Below are 12,846 nucleotides of genomic sequence, written 5' to 3'. Positions count from 1 at the left end.
TGAACATAAACTTTACTTAACAATCTGCTGATTTTTTTGATGAAAAATCGATAATGTTGACCTATACAATCTATTTTTGGCTGTATGCACATAAGGCAGGTTTTGTGGTCCAAAGTCACATTTTAGATTGCAAAAAAAAAATTAGTTTGAGTGTGCAGTTTAAATATGAAAATAAATGAACATTTCAAACTTTACCACAAACCTACAAATGCTAAACACTGCGCTGAGTTATTATGACTAAAATAAGGTCTTTTCGAGTACTGTATGATTATCTGTGGCAGATGGGCTGAGCTCACAGAAAACCAAGTGTGAAAACTGATATCAAATCAAACTTAATCAAAAAGCTGAGACAATCTGCTCAGTTTCAGTGTTGGTGTCGTTGCTGCGTCTTTGATTCCCGGCCAGTTTAAAGGCTGTCAGCTGCAAACGTCATCATTTCAGCTTCCATTCACAGCTTCTTTTTCTTTCTTTTTTTTCATTTGATGTTAGTCTAGTGTTGAAAATTCAGTGACACCTCGACTGACAAATGAGGTTCTACTTTCGCACATAGTAGCTGGAGATTTACAGAGAAAAGCTTTTCGAGTTGGCAAATGTAGGCGGTAATTAAAAGTGTGCGCTCACAAATTAGCTCTAAAGATTATCTCAATAACGTCCTTTAGTAAGTCTTACAGACAGTCATTTTACTGGTGGAAATAGCTTCTTTGTTAGTTAAAGGGATAGTTCAACTAAAAATAATGATGGCATCATTTACTCACCCTTCACTTGATCAAAACATATTTGAATTTCTTTCAATTCAATTCATCTTTATTTCTATAGTGCTTTTACAATGTAGATTTATGTCAAAGCAGCTTATCGTAGAACTTCTTGTAAATTGAAACTGTCAGTCCAGTTTTCAGAGTTGAAGTTCAGTTTAGTGGTTTAATTTTTCTTGCTAAAAGTCCAAACCAAGAGCAAATCCATCAATGCACAGCTCCACAAGTCTTCTATTGAACGTAAAAGAAGATGTTTTAAAGAAGACTTGTAGCTAATATATTTATTTTCCGACTAATGAAGTCAGTGGGTGCCAGCAACCATTCATTTTTCAAAATATCCAGGACAGAAGAAAGAAACTGAGAAAGAAAAGTTCAAAGCCACATTAGGGCTGGGCGATATTGCAAAACAAATTATCACAATATCATGTTTCATATAATTCAATATTGATAACTATTGATTATATTTTAACAATACATTTAGGAATGTTAGGAGTTTTTTTGTTATTTGCCCACTTTATTTTATTTTACCAACATTACTAAGGCAACTAGTTTTAACAGTCAAAAGCAAAAATATTTAAACATATTTCTCATCTCTTTATAATCAAATAAACCTAAGTGTTAATGAGACTCAAACTTGATGAATAAAATGTGCAAATGCTGAAGAATTTAAGTAATCTTCAAGGCAGATCAACATCTGTACGGTGTGAATAATAATGATACAGTAAACCTCTAACTCTGTAAACAACACAAATTATGATAAGCAAATTTGAGCTTTCAACTAAAGGAACCAGACATCATTATTCAAATAGATATTGCAACATTACAAATTGTAAAGTTGAATGACAACATTACCCCTACGTTAAAAAAGCTTTCAGATGAGGAGCTAGTGGCTGGGATGCACAAGAAAAGAAACCAAAAAGCCACACTGGCGACATCCTTACATGCTTTTTTTATTTACAATCATCTCACAGCTGCTAGCCACCGCACTTCTTTTCACTTGTGTTGTTATTTTGACCAGAAGTGAAATATGTATATTCCATACAAAGTGTGAAGCAGATTGGTTAGTTCTACTTACATGAACCGTGGTGCGTACGCAGCATTCGGAAAATTTCAGTTGTTTTCAACTAGGTGCGGCTGGAAAATGCACAGTTCACTTCCGCTCCTCCATTGGAAATGACAAACTTACACCCTAAGCTTATTGGCATTGCTTTCAAGGCACGCACTCAGCAGCCTCATTTTAATAAAACTCTAGCCTTCATTTGAAACTACATACTGAATATTTTTTTAGCGATATTGACAATGATGTTTTTTGTTAATAACTTTCGGTATCGATTTTATCGACAGCCCTAAACCACACGGTAGTTCTAATTTGTATGCAAACTATCCCTCATAATTGTAGTTTTTTTTAAATAATTGTAATTTATCTTTGACAATTCCTTACACCGAAACCCCTGTAGAAAAATTTTAGACAAAGACCATTTTCTATGTGAACTGAGAAACTATTATAAAACTGAGTTTTAACTTCCAGTTTTCATTGAAAACGCTTTAAAAAGCCATTGTTAACACGATCTTAAAAACATTTTGAGAAGGTGCTGACTGGAGAATATGCCATGTGTTTATGACTAAGGATTTAACCACAGACATCTTACACAGCAGTTTCCAAGCGAACACATGTGATTGCATTAAGAGCTTAAGAAAACAACAACAACAAAAAAAACACAACTAAACTAATGCTTTACATTAAAAAGCATCCAAATGGCTAAAAATGAAACCCTAAGATGTCAGTTTTTATAAAACCTCTGTATTGTTGGATAGAATCTGTGATCTGCAGACTTAATAAGTTGGAACCTTTTGAAGAGCGACCACACACACACACACACATGTACAGTAAAAGAACACAGTGTTCTGCTGAGTGTCTATGGCATAAACAGAAAGCGACGATTCCTCTTTTTTTTTCTCACTTCCAAACAGACAACCACCCAGCTAGTCTAAACCATTAGAACATTTCGTTTTTCCCCCTCTCATTACCCATAATGCTGTAAACCCCACTGGGCGCAGTGTGGGACCCTACTGCTGTAGGATGCACAAGCAATGAGCCGTTCATTTCTCTTATTTCATTTTCCTCTTTTCTTTTTTTACTCGTTACCCCTCTCTGTGTGAAAAATGAGTGGGGACTGCTTTGAGAGTTTAATTCGTTTTGATTGTGTCAAGGAGAAAGAGTCTGTTTTGTTCATTTTATCTGAGACAAAATGACAGAACTGAACATTTAGCTATGCTAGTTTTTCATGTTAATGAGTGTAGTTTGACGGTTTGCTTGTTTATTATTTTTTTTCACTTTAAGTGTACACTCAAAAAAATGAACTTTCCCTATTGTTAGTTTTACTATACCCATCCTTGTTCACATTACATAAAACATAAAAGTAATTCAATTTACACAAGTTAACTATGTTATTTCTACAAAAATGGAGTACTGTAGGCTTTACCTAATAAGGGTTTGACTGGAGAACTTAACATTGTGGAGTAAATCGCAAAACCCTCTTAAGTTTGGATATTTGCGGACACCGTAGCTTACCTATGGGCGGAGCACCGGAACAGAACGGAAGGCAGACATTGAGGAGTAGAAGATGGTGGCTTTGTCAGGTAAGAGTATTTTATAACTCTTTACTGTTAAATATCGCTAGGAAAAGTGTTCACAGAATTATGTTATTTTATGTTATCAGTGTATTTTGGAGTCTTTTGAGTTTTAGCATTTTTAGCTAGTTATACTGACTCGTGTTTCTCAAGGAAAGCACGTGGCAGTGCAAAGACTGCAAAATAACTGTCATGACTAGATTAGTGCATAGACATTATGGTCGCGTTTTTTATGCACTTATTCCGAGTTTCTCTGTAAATTTAAAACATGGAATGCGCTACACAGCCATCTTAATTTTAGATAGAGGTAAAATTGGTTTTATATTTGCACATTCGTTCATTTAGAAGTCTCTATTGTTTACCATGTTACTTTGAGTTATTCGATCAGAATTACCACGCAAATATAACTTGAAAAAATTAACACTGTTTATTTGACTGTGAAAATGTTGTACTTTGATAGTTATTGGCTGCAAATGTGATTTCACTAGGGTTTGCAAATAATACTTTTTATGAAATTTTATTATTAAGTCCGAATGTGCGAATACCAACTTTACCTCTGTCCATGCAAATGAGAACACTGGGTTACATCCAAATGTAACGCTAGCCAAGTTCAATTGCCATGTGTTCTTGCAGCAATATAGAGTCAGAAATATTTTTGTAACATCCATAACCACCTAAAAAACAGTGATACAGTGCCTTGTATAAAAGCTATCTTTACTATAATCTTGTGTCTTAAATCTACAGATTGTTGCTGAATTTGCTGTTGAATCACTTCTGTCTCACTAATTCAAACATGTCAAAACTGGATAGTTACTCCAGCAAGCTGGCCAGCATCTCCCGTAGAGGAGGAGGATTTGCATAGAGGTAAAGTTGGTTTTATATTCACACATTCGGACTTTCCCCTTAATAATACAATTTCATAAAAGTATTATTTGCAAACTCTAAATAGCAAAATCATATTAGCAGTAAATTTCTATCAAAGTACAAAATTGTTCACAGTCAAATAAATAGTGTTAGTGTTGTTTTCAAGTCATACTCCCATGCTAATTCTAATCGAATATTCAACGTAACATGGTAAACAATATAGAGACTGCTAAATGAACAAATGTGAGAATATAAAACCAACTTTACCTCTATAGGAATTGCAGAAAGAGGTAACAAATTATAAATTATATTCACACATTCTATCATTTAGCAGTCTCTATATTGTTTACCATGTTACGTTCAATATTTGATCAGATTTATCATGCACGTATGACTTCTAAACAACATTAACACAGGTCTAATTCAATCTGAACAATGTTGTACTTTAATAGTCATTTGCTGCTAATATAATTTCCCAATTAAGAATTTGCAAAGAATACTTTTCTGAAATTCTCCTTAATAATATAATGTCTTTATATCCAAGTATAAAACCAACTTTACCTTTATGAATTGCAGGGCATAATATTTGGAAAGTGATGGCTACCATTGATGAGGTTTGTTAACTGTATTTTAAGATGCTTGTAAATAATTTCCACTTTAGTATGGTTTTTTTTTCATTGTTTATACTTAATGTCTCTTCTACAGAATGATTCCATCTCAACTCGGGAGAGCTTGCATTCTCAGAGCATTTTCTCTGTATCTTAATGAAGATTATGAAAACCTCATGAAGGAGTATACTGTAAGTGTTTTCAAGCAGTGAATGTTTAAAATGCCACCACATAAATTCACATAATATAATCAAGGAATATCAATACACAAAGTATATTTAACTTGGGGTTATCAAAAGTACAGACTAACCCTAACAAACACAGTAAAGTTGTTTTGTAAGTCACTGCAGGTGCGTTAATGTAAAGATTGAGGAATGGACAGTTGATACAAAATTCACTAAATTTACAATCTGTATTTTTGATGTAATTAAACTGACTTAACAGTGGTACTGTATTTGTGTTTTATATTACACAGACTTTGAAAACTCTGAGAGAGAGAGAGAGAGAGACATGGCCAATACTCTCATTTATAATCTACATCGTCAGACCTGAAGGTGCAGAAGCCTGTGACCCACCATCAGGTGTTGGACTGATTGTTGAGGGAGTGAAAGTGCTTCAGAACCTTGGGGATGTCACCAAGGCTTGTGCTCTTCTTTTGGGAGTCATATACAGCTTGAGTCTCAGTTATCCTTCAGACCTGAAATACACCTGAGTTTTTCCACAAAGTGTTGCTGGGACTTCAAGAACTCAAGAACAAACTTGGCTGAATCAGTACATCATTCTGGACAAATTAAAGAAATAGAGGAAGAAGCTTTTTTTGTGACATTTAAATTGTTTCTGTTTTTAAAATTAATGTGATGTTATCTTTGTTGATGGCACCAAAATTTTAAATGAAGTTCTGCAACTTTAAATGGCTTAATTGTTTGGTTATTTACAAAGATTATAGGTCAGTTTTTATCTTTTCATTACTAATGGCTCGAGCGATTTCAGATATACAAAATTGAACACTGGCAGTTTGTGACATGCTGCCTGCCTTAAACTTTCCTTTTCTCTTTCCAAGTAAAATGTTTTATTTGCAGTTGCTCATAGTAAAATAACATTTTGGTCAATAATAAACATTGTTTTTTTTTGTGTCTTTTTGAAACGAAATGTTATTTTGGTGGGGGTTGTCATAAATAGAGGCTAGTTGTATACTTTAACAATCGCTTAAACATTTTAAAATATCAGCAATTAAGCAATGTAGCATTTCGTGACAGTATTGAAAAAATAATGTCCTTGCACATTTTCTTTTTTAAATTCGTATTACAATATTTGAAGAAAGTAGCACATTGTAAGAATGTTCACTATTGACCAAAGTGTTTAAAAAAAATAAAAAATTCCTCTTCAAACTGCTATTTCAACCATTTGTGGATGTTTACAAAAATCGAGGTCAGTTTGAATGTTACTCTTACTATTCATTGTAAAGATCAGAAATAGAGTTTATAAGTATTTTAACATTCCATGTATTTAATTTTTCAAATTAAGATTTCAAATTCTTAAAGCCAGTTACACTTTAAAAGACCTTGTAAATGTTTACTGTAAATCCTTTGTTTTCATGTATTTGTTTCAAAGGACCTGTGAAATTGAAATTGTTTTATGGATTTTAGGTGTATGTTGCAAAACCTTGCAAAAAAATAAATTCATTTTGTTTCTAAAAATGTTTGATTATTTAGGTTTTACACTTGTAAAGCACATACTTTAAAAGTGAATAAAAAAAAGAAAAGAAAGTGTTCACCTTACATATTGAAAGTTCATAATTTTTACATAACATTACTAAGTAAAATATACATATAACTAAAATGTAATAATGACACATCTAAATTGGGTTGTATGTACTAAGGAATATTTTGTAAACTTTACCTGAATTTCTTCAGTTAATTCAACTATATTGTTACTTGTTGAAACTACTCAACACAGTTACGTGGAACCACTTGACACTCTTTTTTTATGTAAGTCCAACAAATCATTTTTTTGAGTGTAGGAAAGACCAAAAACATGCAGAGCCAGCTTGTTTCCAATGCAAACCTCTATGTTTTATATATACTAAGTGGTAGTACTCAAGTCTTATGACCATATAAACCTTGACGTACGGTTCTGAATTGGTCTTAGATCAGACCAAAGTGTTGGCATGAAAAGTTTTCTTTTTAAATCTTATTTTTTCCGCATTAAAGTGTGCTCTTTTCATAAGCTTCTCAATTTGTCTTCAGTAGAAGCCACCAATTTGTCTTTTTTCAGCAGACGCCAAAGCAGATGCTCTTTTTAGGACAAAACCTACATAATGATTCAAATCTTGGGACTCTTACAGTAGAGCGTGCCTAAAGCTTTTGAAAGGACCCAAAATGTTGGCAATTCTTTAATGATTGGATTATCTAAAAGTGATTTTGATTATTTTCATGGTCTTTCACACACTCAAAAAATGACTTTTACTGTTTGTTCAAACTACTTATTTAAATTGAGCTGAAACAACACAATTTTTTGGGACAATTTCATTGTTTTATGTTTAATCCATTTACATTTGTAAAAACTAATAAGTTAACTTAATTCCTTCATGTTGTCTCAACACAAATTGATTGTGTGAAAGCCATTCAAAGTGTGACAGTGGCTAGATTTACTTAAAAGGTCAAATTATTGGCAAGAATCTACTATACAGTTGAAGTCAGAATTGCAGTATTTGCCTCCCTGAATTATTAGCTCCCTTGTTTATTTTTTCCTATTTCTGTTTAACAGAGAGAAGATTCAACACATTTCTATAGTTTTAATAACTCATCTCTTATCACTGATTTATTTTATTTTTGTCATGATGGCAGTAAATAATATTTTACTAATATACTTTTGACAACAATTTTATACAGCTTAAAGTGACATTTAAAGGCTTAACTAGGTTCAGTAGCTTAAAGGGACTAATAATTTTGACCTTAAAATGGTTTTGAAAAAATTAAAAAGTGCTCTTATTCTAGCCGAAATAAAACAAATAAGACTTTCTCCATAAGACAAAGTATTATCAGACATACTGTGAAAATGTCCTTGCTCTGTTAAACATCATGGGAAATATTTAAAAAAGAAGAAAAAATTCAAAGGTGGGCTAATAATTCTGACTACAACTGTCTTTTCACAAGACTGTTATGGCATTTATAATGACACCTATGACACCTTAATTCTTAAAAAAATTTAGATTTTTTTAAAAACTGTAGTAACATTAATATGCATTTCTGTGTGTATTATATCATCTTTGCATCAAATTAAAAAAAATGAGTGTTTAATGCAGCGTCTATGGGGCTGAGAGTAAATTTGAAGTTATTCTCTCCTCTGGCTGCCGTCATCAGTCTCACAAATTTTTTTCTTTTTTTCTAAATGTATTGATAACAACATCGTGGAGTTTTCCTTTTATTATTTCAGCAAATAGGATTGTAAAAAAATATATTTGTTGTACTCTCCAATTCACTGCGCTCTAAGTTTACCCAACTAAGACGCCTGCCGCTACTGAAAAACCCAGAATGCTAAAAGGGTCTATAAATGGCGGTCCTGTCTTAAAGGGATAGTTCAACCAAAAAAAAAAAAAAAAAAAAACCTTCTGCCATCATTTAAAATTTTTGGAAAAGGGTAGTGATTGACTTTTCTTTTTTTGCTGTGAATGTCAATACCTAAAAGTGAACGTAATAAAGGTTTGAGGTCAGCAATTTCAATGAGAGTAAATGTTCTTAATGGAATTATTCCTTCAGTGAGTGAATCATTCATTTAAAAAATGTAATTCATTCAAATTGATTGATTCATTTAGAAGCAAACAGGTAGCAGTTGACATTTAGCAGTATTTCTTTTTGCTGTAAATATAATGGTTGCAGAAAAATGTCACTAATACAGGTTTATAACCATTTGATGTCAAGTGAATATTCATTTTTGAGTGAACTATCATTTCAGTAAGTTATCCACTAAATCATTTACTAAAAAAAAAAAAAAACATTGAAAGAGAATCATTTAGAAACAAAGCAAGAGACTTTATAAGTAAATTAGGGATGGTAAAAAATAAGACGACGTTTTGTTACAAATATTACTCATTTAATGTTAACTTTTTGTTTGGTGAACTATTATATAAAAACAACACTGAATTTGCAATCGTGAAACATTGCAATAATAAGTCCTTATAAGTCCTGCTCAAATTTGTATAGTAAAATTAACATAGACTGGCGACATGGTGGCTCAGTGGTTAGCACTGTCGCCTCACAGCAAGTAGGGTCGCTGGTTCGAGTACTTGCTGGGCCAGTATGTCCAGTTTGCAGAAACCATTTCCAGTTTCCCCCACAAAAAGCTGGGTTGCAGCTGAAAGGGCATCCGCTTTTTAAAACATATGCTGTAGAAGTTGGCGGTTCATTCCACTGTGGTGACCCCTGATAAACAAAGGGACTAAGCTGAAGCAGAATGAATGAATGAATCAATCCATGTAGATCAATCAAGCTAGGCATTGGCCAATCAGAGCAAAGTATGCTCTTGGAAAGGATAGGTGTAGAATGAATGAATCTTCAAATGAATCAAACGAATCATTTCACTCTGTTAAAATATAATATGGAAAAATAAAGTACTTTTTAGACCTTGGATGCATTAAATCTATTGTAGGAGACCCCTAAACAAACGATAAAAACAAAAGTGCTCTGATCATGGGTGTTATAATTGATAATGAATGCTGGTGACTGTAGTAACTGCCTGTTTTGAAAGCTCCAAATGTCATCAAAGTACAATCTCTCTTAGAACATGCATGAACATATCTTGACATTTGGGACAGGGCTTTTGCCAACAGTCAAATAATAAAGACAATATTACTTTTGAACTTTAATACGTGGGACTCAAGACTCTCATGTTTTTTGCCCTGCGTTGGCATGTTTTTGCTGAAAGACGGCATTTAAATTGTGTACCATTGTTCATTAATTCCTTCATAGTCTGCATTTTCCCATCTCCGAAAAGGCCAAAAACTTCATACATTTTAATGTAGCACTGTTTTATATTAAATGTCCAGTTCTCAGCATTTGGCAGACTGGAAAAGTATTTATTTATTAATCTATTTATTATTTATTAAGTCCAAGGCACTTGAAAAATTGCTGAAAAAATTGCTGAAAAGTCTTTATTGACAGTTTTATTTAATGTCAATAAGAACTTTTTAACTTGTTCATCTATTCTTAAGTGCCTTGGAATTATGCTTTTTTATGTATCTTTATGAATACCTAATCTAAAGAGCACCAACACATCAATTACCCCTGAAGCAAGTTAATTTTACTTCTGGCTGCCTGCTTCATGTAGCATGGAAAACCCTACTATTAGACCTATGCATTTCTTCATATGTCCATATGGAGCCGGCATGTACAGGAAATGGCATGCATTCCTTTTGTCCGATTGGAAAATAAACTCCAGTGTGCGCTTCCTGCAGAGGCGTTGAGAAGAGAGAAAAGAGGTGAAGAGGGAGAGGAACAGAAGCGGAGGAAATAAAGAGTGTAGTGTTAAAGTTAAACGTTAGACTCGAGGGTCTCCGCTGCGATCGTGTGGTCGTGTTGGCTTGTGAATCACACGGCGTGTTTCCTTCTTTTGTAAGGAAGATTAAAGCTCTTTGTGTTGCCACATACGTCCCCGCTGCTCTCCACCGCTTCCTGTCAGCGCACATGTGATTGTTTGACCAGTGTGTGAGTTTGCTGTTTGTCATATAGGCTTTGTGAACTTTTTATTTTTTGTGACAAGGCCAGCTTCCACTTTAGTTTGTGGAAAGTTCACCTGAGGCAGTTTGAGTCGTGTCCTGGTGTGACATTTATATACTCTCAAAGAATGACATTTGCTGTTTGTTCAAACTACTTATTTAAAAGGGAAACAACACAATTCTTGAGTTTTTTTGGGGGGGGAACCTAATCGTTCTATGGTTAATCCATTTAAGTTTGTTAAGACTAATAAGTTAGCTTAATTCCTTCATGTTGTCCCAACACAAATTAGTTGTATGTAACCCAGCATTTTTACAGTGTATTAAATATTGTCAGATTGTTTTTGTAAGTAATGATTCTCAGGTTAAAGAGTGATAGTCAGGGCTATTTACGTGGAATTATTTTGGGAGTATCAAATTTAATGTATACAATGCAAGTTTAGGGGCATCACAGCGGTGTAGTGGCTAGCACAATCACCTCACAGCAAGAAGGTCACTGGTTTAAGCCTGTGCTGGGTCAGTTAGCATTTGTGTGGAGTTTGCATGTTCTCCCCGTGTTGGTGTTGGTTTCCTCTGGGTGGTCCGGTTTCCCCTACAAGTTCAAAGGCATGTGGTATATGTGAATTGGGTAAGCTAAATTATGTGTGTGAATGAGTGTGTATGGATGTTTCCCAGTGATGGGTTGCAGCTGGAAGGGCATCCGCTGCGCAAAACAAATCAAGGATAAGTTGGCAGTTCATTCCGCTATGGCAACCTCAGATTAATAAAGGGACTACACAAAAAAAAATTTGAGGTCCCACTTTATATTAAGTGTCCTTACAATGTACTTACTGTGTTCCTATTGTATTTGAGAACACTTGTGGTGCTCTTGAGTTGGGATAGGGGTTGGGTTATGGACAGTTTTGGTGGTGTGGGTAGGTTTAAGGGTGGGTTAAGGTGAAGGGAATGGTCAGCAGTGTATTTACAAATGTAATTAAAGAAGTTAATTACAGATGTAATTACATACAGGTATTTAATCAAGCATAAGTACACAATAAATACATGTATAAACACAACAAGTACATTGTAACAAACTATTAATTCCTGTGTAAGTACATATTAGTTAATTTATTATAAAGTGGGACCAAAATTAATAAATTAATGAAATTGTCCGTAAACTGTAAAATAATGGCCGTTAAATTACAGACATTTACCATAAAATAACAGATATTAAATTGCTGAAATTGACCAGAAATTTACATTTAAGGAAATTTCTGTAATTTAATATCCGTTATTTTACGGTATATTCCCCACCCCTAACCCTAACTGTCATTGGGTGATGAGCAAATAGTAAATTGTATGAACTAGATTGTACGAATTCATATGGAATAGCCACTAAATCAAAAAGTTATGAATTGCTGTGAGATTGCGTTGGAAATAACTGAACATAAACATATGAGGTTAAGGAAAATGCAAGTTTTAGAATTTTCAAATTTTCAGACGGCACTTAGAGGTTTTTGCATCTAAACTCTTCGGATGTTTTTGTAAAGTTTTAGTTAAGCATTTTGATTTTGACATTGGTTTAAATATTCTGATCCAAATATATCACCTTATTCATTTTCATAAGAAAAATATAATAATATTGTACGATTTTCAAGTATGGAGATGCATTTTTTTATATCACCCTGGCCAAATTATGGCTGTGTTTGATGAGGTTCTTTCAGGCCAGGCTGTCTTGTATCAGTCATATGGTTTTGTGCAGCACTCTTTAATCCAGGGCTTCATCTTTTGTGGATGTGGCTCTGGTGCCCGACGGTCTGTCTGTCCCCGACCTTTTGTTTCAGCCAACCATAGCTGTGCACTTTCTCTTTTATGACCGTATTGTGTGGTGGGGATGCCATGTGATTTTCTTTTCTACTGCGTTTGAGGTGCTCGGGGGCCGAAAAGTTAAAGCGCGCTCATGAAAACGTGTGCTTTCTGTGTGTTTTTCAGGGGGCCGAGCAGGACAGTAGGATCTGTTGAAGTTTTGACTGTGGGTTTGCGTCTCCCTCTCACCCACGCTCTGTCTCCAGAAGCTGCAGGGGTTTTCGCTGAGCTGGCAGAAACGCGTCGCGACGCAGGAACAGAAATAAACTTGGAGAACTCCAACACACACACACGCACATCTTGTCCTCATCGGACCTCCAAGCGCAAGCTGTGAGGGATGAAATACTACAGCGTTGAGTAAGAAAAACAAAACAAAACAAAAAAATGATGGACTTTCCAAAAGGCTGACATGCTTTTAATATATTTTACGTAAATG

General features: G+C 34.2%; 1 long non-coding RNA gene across 3 annotated transcripts in view; it reads left to right on the top strand.

The window, feature by feature from the left end:
* Window positions 1-12,846, top strand: part of LOC101886114 (uncharacterized) — a 73,398-nt gene that overhangs the window by 37,461 nt on the left and 23,091 nt on the right. For all 3 annotated transcript variants that reach the window (XR_012393934.1, XR_012393933.1, XR_012393932.1), the window contains exon 2: window positions 12,537-12,767. This is a non-coding gene — a long non-coding RNA (uncharacterized lncRNA). The remainder of the gene's footprint in view (window positions 1-12,536; window positions 12,768-12,846) is intronic.

Source organism: Danio rerio, chromosome 2, assembly GCF_049306965.1.
Source record: "Danio rerio strain Tuebingen ecotype United States chromosome 2, GRCz12tu, whole genome shotgun sequence".
NCBI classification, from domain to species: domain Eukaryota; kingdom Metazoa; phylum Chordata; class Actinopteri; order Cypriniformes; family Danionidae; genus Danio; species Danio rerio.
The sequence above is the reverse complement of the archived record's forward strand: the minus strand, read 5'-3'. Positions and strand labels throughout refer to the sequence as shown.